Raw genomic sequence first — 8,538 nt, forward strand, 5'->3', positions numbered from 1 at the left:
TCTATTTATTTATTTATTTATTTATTTTGGTTTGGAAATCCAGGAACATTCAATTGCTTTAAATTCCCTACATGGATAATCAATTGTTCCCAGTACCATTTACCAAAGAGTCCTTCTATTCCTCAGTAATAAGCAAGACTATATCTGCATATCATCAAAGTTCTGTATATGCATTCACATTTCTTGGTTCTCTATTCAAATACATTAGTCAATTTGTTTTAACTCATTCCACTACCACATTGTCTTCATTATAAGAGCTTTAAATAAGTCTTAATATCTGGATGGGACAGCTCCTCCAGACTAATGGATATCTATTAAATTTAAAAACAGATTTCTTGTACTATTATCTTGGCACTTCATATAATAGAATCATACAATATGTATTCTTTTGTGTTTGTCTTCTTTTGCTTAACACCATGTTTGCGAGATTTATAGATATTGCTGATATAACTGTAGCTCATTTATATTTTCATAGTTGTCATATCTGTATGGTGCTCTATTTTACTATTAAATGGCTATTTCTTTGTTTCATTTTCTTTTCCTTTCTTTATATTGATTGTTAAAAAAAATTCTTGACATAATGGAGAAAGTTGCATTAAAATTTTCCATTAAGTATGTAATGGTGAATGTTTCAATTTCCACATGTAATTGTGTCAACTTTCTACCTTATCAATTCTGATATATTTGTCATGTTCATACAAGTTTAGAATTATGCAATCTTCCTGGTGAATTTAAATTTTTCCACTTTTATAGTGACCTTCTTTATTTCTAATAGTGTTTTTTCAGCTTTAAGTGTGTTGGGTTAGATACTAATTCAATAACTGCAGGATTCTTTTCCTTTTTGTCAGCATTTACCTAGTCTATTTGTCTCTCATGCTTTAGATTTTACCTTCTGCACCCCGTGTTTTCCATGCTCCCATTATGAAGATCATCAAGTTGATTGTTGTTTTCCTGTTTTTATTCAGTATAATATTCTCTGTATTTAACTGGTAAATTTAGTTCATTTATATTGATTTACTCAATACATACTGGAAATTGTTTCTATTATCTTACTTTAAAATTTTTATTTATCATGCTTTAAAAAAATTTCTCCTTTTCTGTCAGTTTTGGGTTGAGGTTTTTATTCTCATTGCTTATTTTGTCTTCACAGATTTGCTAGTTATATTTCTATTCTTTTACATTCGCCCTTGAAATTTTATCATGTATACTTAACTAAATAATGACTAAGTTAAATAATATCTTAACTCTGAACAATGTAAAGACCTTGGAATATGTTAACTCTGAATATATTCTTTAAAATTAAATGGTAGCTCTTTTCAATATTGTAATTATGGTATTATTGTTATTATTTTATATTGATTGTTCTTGCATTTATATGTTTTTGCTTTTGTATTTACTCAGACTGTGTGTCTGTGATAATATTACTTCTTTCCAAAGAACACCTTTCAAAAGTTCCTTTATCTTGGCTATTGTAAATACCACTGCAATGCCAGGTAGGTATTAGACTTAATTGGGGGAATCGCTTTGTAAATTATATAAATGTCTCACCACTATGATGTGCACATGAAACTAATATGAAGTAATATCAAATGTCAACTCTAATTTAAAATTAAAAAATAGAAAAATTTAAAAAAGTTCTTTTAGCAAAAGTCATCAGTGGTAAAGGTATCTTAGTTTATGCTAATCTTTAAATATGTTTATTCCATCTTATAGTTTCTTCAGTACATAATTCTAGGCTGTTGTTTGTTTTCTCTTTCTGGTTTGGATTTTGTTATTTAGAAGTCTGCTATCAATTTAATTTTGATTTTGCTATTTAGTAGTCTGTTATAACTGTCTTTCCTTTGTGGGAAGTCTTTCCTATTTTAGAAGAGATTTTTAAGATATAATTTTGTCTTTAATATTCTGCAGGTTCCCCACAATGTGCGTTGGCATGAGTCTACTTTATTTATTTTAATTGGGATTCACTGTATTTCTATATCTATAGATTCTCATTTTCCACCACTCCTGGAAAATTCACATCCTGGTCAGAATCCTGGAAGGAATTAATAGAGAGGGTCAAGAAAGGCAAATTGGCGATGTATTTGTAGTTCATGCATATTCATAACTGAATGGCATTCTGTTTTATGTATGTATTACCATGTTTTTATTTTATTAATCATAATTTTCATTTCTACAATTCTAATTTTATTTACAGAAATTTCAAGTCTATTCCTAATGACTTCTTGTTGTTTTCCAATGTTTTCTTTAAAAAATCATGTAAAAACATAATGGATCTATATTATGTGTCTTGCAACCTGTGTATCAGTAGTTTGGAGAATCTTAATGTGTGGTGGTTGATTCTACTGACCTTTACTCTTCACTGTTTTTCTTCTATTTTCTTTGGTGCTATTTGATTGTGAGATCAGTGTTTGATGCTAATGTGTGAGGGTGCTGCCAAAATTAAGGACATTTTTTTTCCATAGAGGATTAGCTTTTGTTGCTGCTAATGGTCAATGGCTACCACCAAGCTGGATCCACTTTTACCCTCTTTAAAGTCTCAGCTTAGTTCAAAGTTCTACCTTTAGTTTCGCTACCCTGCTTCTATACTAATGCTCATGACACACTCAGGAACTCTCCCTTTCCCAGCTTTCCTCCATATCGTACTCCCATCTCATGCCTCAAACCTATTTTGGGATTAGAGGGCTCCATAGGGTACTCCCTACCTTTTCTAAGCCCAGTAATGTGTGCCATATCCCATATTTAAATACTCTGCATTCCCTAAGAGCACTTAGTCTAGGTTCATGCTAGATGCATGAATTTATTTTTTTAATCAAAATGACACACATTTTGAAAAAAAAATCAAAGGAACAGAAAAGCTATGGTAACAATAGTTTTCTACTCCTTAACTTCCATCACAGTACCATTTCCCCAAAACAACTTATTTTAAGTGTTTCTGCTCATAGAACTTTGATGATAATCTCTGTATGTCTAAATAATACACATATACTTCCATTTTCTTATCTAGGAAAGATATGGATTTAGTTTACTAATTTTCTCCTTTCTCTCTCCTGCTCTAGATTTTTGGCATATATATATATATGTTTTTGGCATATATATATATAAGTTTAGTTGTTTTATTAATTACATTTATAACATCAAACAATATATTCAACATCTTGTTCTACTAACCTCTGTCAGCATCTCCTGACAGCCACCTTTACTTTGAGGATATTAGCATGCCAATCTTTTCTTTCATGTTTTCTACCACCCTCCACTTACATTCTAGCTAATTTGAGTTACATACTCGCTTGTTAACATTTAAACTGCTGCAACTAATGGCAAAATTTCCAATATTTTTAATAAGATGATTGTTAAAACTTCAAATTCAATAAAAAGCATTTTCATTTTTAGGACAAAGTAAATACTTTCAGCATAAACCAAGTTCTACACTGAGACTGCATTTCCTTCATCTTGAGCTCACTGCTGTCATCCTTGAACCACACAAAGGAGAATGGGTTTAACATCAAGTACAATAGGTATTGTCTTCTTATACTTTTTTATATCTTATATTTTTAAACTGCTGAAAATCATAGTGCAGTTTAGTTTGTTTCATAGTTAGATCATGACTTTCTATATAATTTTCTGATTTTTTTCCTGGAATTTCAAATGGCCTTTTAAAAATTTCTTACATTATTTAGTTTCATCATCTCCTGCTTTTCCCCCTAGGTGCTCAATCATATATTCTGTTCTATCAATTTCTTCCACCCCCAACCCAAAATCTGGAAACTTTCTTCCTAGAGTCTCTATCTCCTAGATCCAAGAGTCTTTATCTCCTAGATCCAAATTAGATTAGCTGTTTTCTAGGCTAGCCAAAATGCTGTTATGTTGAGATGTTACTTTAGCATTCTCTTAAGTTGAAGGCTCAGTTTCCCAGTTCCCTTGTGTTCCTCCTTCTTAGTTTACCCTTAAAAATTATTTTTTGGCAATACATCCTCAAATAACTTCTTAGAAAAGGTGTGTGAACAATACAATTAATGAATCCTTATACGTTTTTATTCTTTCCTCACATTTGTTTCTTCTCAGTATAGGAACATGGGTTATAATTTTGAATAAACTGCTCTATAATTATTTAGTATGCTCGTAGTGTTGCTCAGGAATCTTAATACTACACTGATTATGTTGTATCTCCTTTTAGATAACTTTGATCAGTACTTTTTTACTTTTTCCCATTGGGCTACCTTCATGAAGACATTTTTTTGAAGTGTCTCATTTGTTTAGGATATCTTCTATTTTTTTATGCTTACAGGTTTACTCCTTTTGGACAACTTATACTCTTATTTTAGAAAGAAATCTAGAAGAAAATGAGGCAAATATGCATTTCCTAGTCTACCATCTCAAATCTCTATCACTTATTTTCAATATATTATATTGTATTTATTTTTTCAGGTGCTCAAACTTGTTTTTGGAACAAATCAGGATGAAATATTTATGCAGTTACTCAATAAATTTCTAAAAGTTGAGAGGCAGAAAAGATATCCCTCTAATTCAGACTAATACATTTTTAATTACATAATCTTGGGACAAATTGGAGTATTGATTCCCTGGGCTAGCTAAGAATAGATGCAGACCCATGGGACCTGGAGAGTCTAACAGGTGAAAAGCTAAAAATCCAGAGGGATGGATGAGATCAAACACTTCCAAGCAATGAAAAATCTTAGAAGCACCAAGGCATCTGTGATGATGGGAAGTATTGCTGGAGAGATGCACTGATAGAAAATGTTTTGGAAAATATAACTGAATTATTTTGCCCAAGCCTGCTCTTGAACTGACAGTCAGAACCTGTCTTGCCTGAGGCAAACAGATAATTAGCAGTGGCCAGAGATGCTTGGGCAACAACCTGTGGCGGAAGGGAAGGAGGGAATACCCAAAGGAAGTAAAAAGGCCCATTAAAATTTCTGGTTTATGAAACACAAGTTACACGTCCTGGCATATCTAATTAGCTCCCACAGTGATAGACCTCATTACATTATACATCCTGTCTGAGGTCACCATATTTGGCATTCAAAGAATTGTGAAACATCAAGAATGGCTTGTTTTACTTCCTTACCTTGGGAACCTGGGTAGGCCTCCAGAGAGCTGCCATTTTACGTTCTCCTTGATTACTTGCATAATTGAAGTAAATACCAAGAATGAACTTTGAATATGGCCACCATCCACTCCCATTCTGCTTGTTTCAGGTGAGGAAGATATCTCACCTAGGTGATAGATAGGTAGGTCTGTGGAAAAAGAAAGAACGAGTTGTCTTAGCCTTCTTTCTTTCACCAAATATTTTTTGAGCACCTGATAAGTTTCAGGCTCTGTGCAAGTCATTGGGGATAAAATAGTGAAAACATGGATAAGTCATGAGACCCTGCCCCTTGTATACAAATAGTGGTTTGGCCTCTTACGCAACACCCCCCGCGCCAAAGACAATACCTTCTAAAACCAGACACCTAAGAATCCAGTTTAGGCATTCCTGCATTCCTTCTAGCATAATCAACACAGCTGTCCTTCCATTTGTGTTATTTCTGAGAGTTTCTGGGAAACTGATAATCTTGGCAAAAGACAGGACCTATTATTTTTCTACAGCCCCATGTGGGAAGAAAGGAAGGGTCAGGGAAGGAGAAAAGAGAGAGAGAAGAAAAAGCTGTATACACTAAAACTTACTTACAGAACCAGTAGATTGAAATAATTCATTTGTTTGTTAAATATCTACTGAGATCTCACTTTGTATCTGGCACTGTTCTAGACATACGAATTGAGAAGTGAACAAAATGCTTCTTAGTTGGGGAAAGACAGACAATATAAAGATATGTAGGTAAAATATTTAGTTTGTAAGACAACAATATAGGCTTAAAAATAAAGCAAGAAATACAGAAAGAAATTGCCGAGGAGAGGGAGGTGCTATTTTCAATATGTGTTCAGGAGAATCATCTGTGGGAGATGATGTTTAAATAAAGGACAGATGGAAGTGAGGTAGTGTATGTGAGCCATATGAATAAATGGGAGTAAGACATTCTAGGTAGTTGGATGAAACAACAAGGGCAAAGGCTCAAAGACAAGGGCATGCTTGGCATTTTCAAGGACTATCGAACCTGTGTAACTATATTAGAATGAGAGTTAGATAGAAAATGAAAAGCTAAATCATATAGAGTCTTATACATCCTCTTAAGAAAAATAGGAGCCAATGGATTTGAGGAGTTCCATGATCTGATTTAAGTTTTAAAGGATTATTCTGTAAGGGCAGAAAGGCTAACACAAATTAATATACTGGAAACTCACGCCATAAGAACAAGAAAAAAAAAGTAAAACAAAAATTTCATCATTAAAAATAGTCTTTCATGTTTTCTAAAGAGAACTGTAAAATTGTGATACCATGTACAAATCTTCGATGTCCAGAGAATGCTACTCTGTATTCCTAAGACATATAAAAATTAATGATCAATGACCTCAAAATGGCAGAAAATTGGACTCATGAATAGCCTTTCCCAAGAAGTCACATCATTTTGTACCTGAGACTTAATTCGCTCTTTCAGCATGTGACGAGGCACAACTTTAATAGGGTGTGACAACTGACAAGAGAATTAAATTGATGCAAATTAAACTTTAACAATAACATTATATGGAGCTTAAAATCTTTTGCACTTTTGACACTGAATTTATACCACTAAAATAAATCTGCTAAAAACCACAAGAATAAAGGGTCCTTACAGAACTACTAGTCAAGCACAATCCACTGCCTTTGTTAGAAAAACAATGCAGAAATTCTTAGTGTTAGTTATAGACAGAGCTGATAAGCTGAGGATAAAAGCTTGATGTCTTTAATCAGACAACTGAATAAATTTTAAAATTACACTTTGTTATTATGGAAGATGGCAATTCTGAGTGAATCAGGAAGGGATAGAGGACGAGGAAAACACAATGTGTCCCAGCACTTTAAATGGTTTAGTGACAAAACATTTCATGATATGTGTATCCATGTAAAGCCATAGGCATGTAAATATTTTTTTTTTTGCTTTGTGTGTGTCACGTTTCTATTTCTAACTCATGTGCATTTTATCATCATATATTCATGTCATTTTATCCTTTATAAAGAATATTGTATTGGTTCTATTCGATGCCTGGTATTTACTTTAATACACTAACCAGTCTACTAACCACAAAGTCAGTGTATTCCTTGAACCTCTCCTCAAATTGTTTTCATTGCCTCTCAAATGCTCTATATTAAAATTTAGAATAGTCGACTATGCTTTCAGAGACTTTATAACCTGTCTAACCATGTTATCCTCTTTATCCTAACTATCACCACCTTTATTAGATATGCAACCTGCTCCTATATGCAACTTCTGAGCCAGACTAGTACGACAAGAGCACAGATTTGTAGTGTTCTTCAGTACTTCAGAGGCTATCACAGGTTCATTCCTGCACCTGAGCCTTTACTCTATGATATAGTATCTAAATGTTTCTCCACTCCTTCATCTTTGTCTCTATGTATTCTTAAAACTGAAATCCTACCTCTATAATAAAGCACTCCCACAATTTTTCCAGCTAAAACTCATTTCTCTTTTCCTTTCTTGGGGAATCAGTTTAGAGAGCATTCACCTACTCTCCTATAACACTTACTGTGTGCATTACTTAATTTAATCTTTTTACCTGCACTTCAGTCTCATTTTTATTCAGTACAAACTTAACATTTTAAATTCATTGGCACTTGAAACTTTATTTCATCTGTTAGGAAGATTTTGGCTGCAAGAAACATAAAACAATGCTAACTGGCTAAAACAATAAGGATGTTTAACACCTATGGGTGAATATGAAAAGTATGGTGGCTTCAAGGTGAGTTGAATAAGTACTTCAGTAATGGTCTCATGAACCCTGGTTCTTCCCATCTTTCTCATCATACATTCTTTTTATTTTAAATCAATTCTATTGACTCAAAATTTACACATAATAAAATTAATAAATTTTAAATATACAATTAAGTGAGTTTTGACAGATTTATAATCATGTAATCACTACCACAATCAGGAAATTAAACATTTCCATCATTCCAGAAAGTTTCCTTCAGCCCCATTGTAGTAAATCCCACATCTTTAACCTAGGTCTTGGCAATTTCAATGGAATTATACAGAATGTACTCTTTTGTGTTTTCTTTCCTTCACATAGCATCATGCTTCAGAGATCCATCCAGCTTGTTCTTGCACCAGTAGTTTATTCTTTTTTATTGCTGAGAGATATTCCATTGTATAGGAGACACACTGTATACCATAATTTGTTTATCCATTCACTAGTTGGTGGGAATTTGAGTTCTTTCCAGTTTTTGGCTATTAAATATGAAGCTGCTATAAACATTCATATACAAGTACTATGTGCATATAGTTTTCTATTTCTCTTGGGTGAATACTTAGGAACATGAATGCTGGGTTGTATATCATTTATATGATTAACATTACACATAACTGAGAAACTATTTTCCAAAGTGGCTATACCATTTTGGATCCCCACCAGCCATGTAAGAAA

Source organism: Rousettus aegyptiacus, unplaced genomic scaffold (assembly GCF_014176215.1).
Source record: "Rousettus aegyptiacus isolate mRouAeg1 unplaced genomic scaffold, mRouAeg1.p scaffold_m13_p_9, whole genome shotgun sequence".
NCBI lineage: Eukaryota > Metazoa > Chordata > Mammalia > Chiroptera > Pteropodidae > Rousettus > Rousettus aegyptiacus.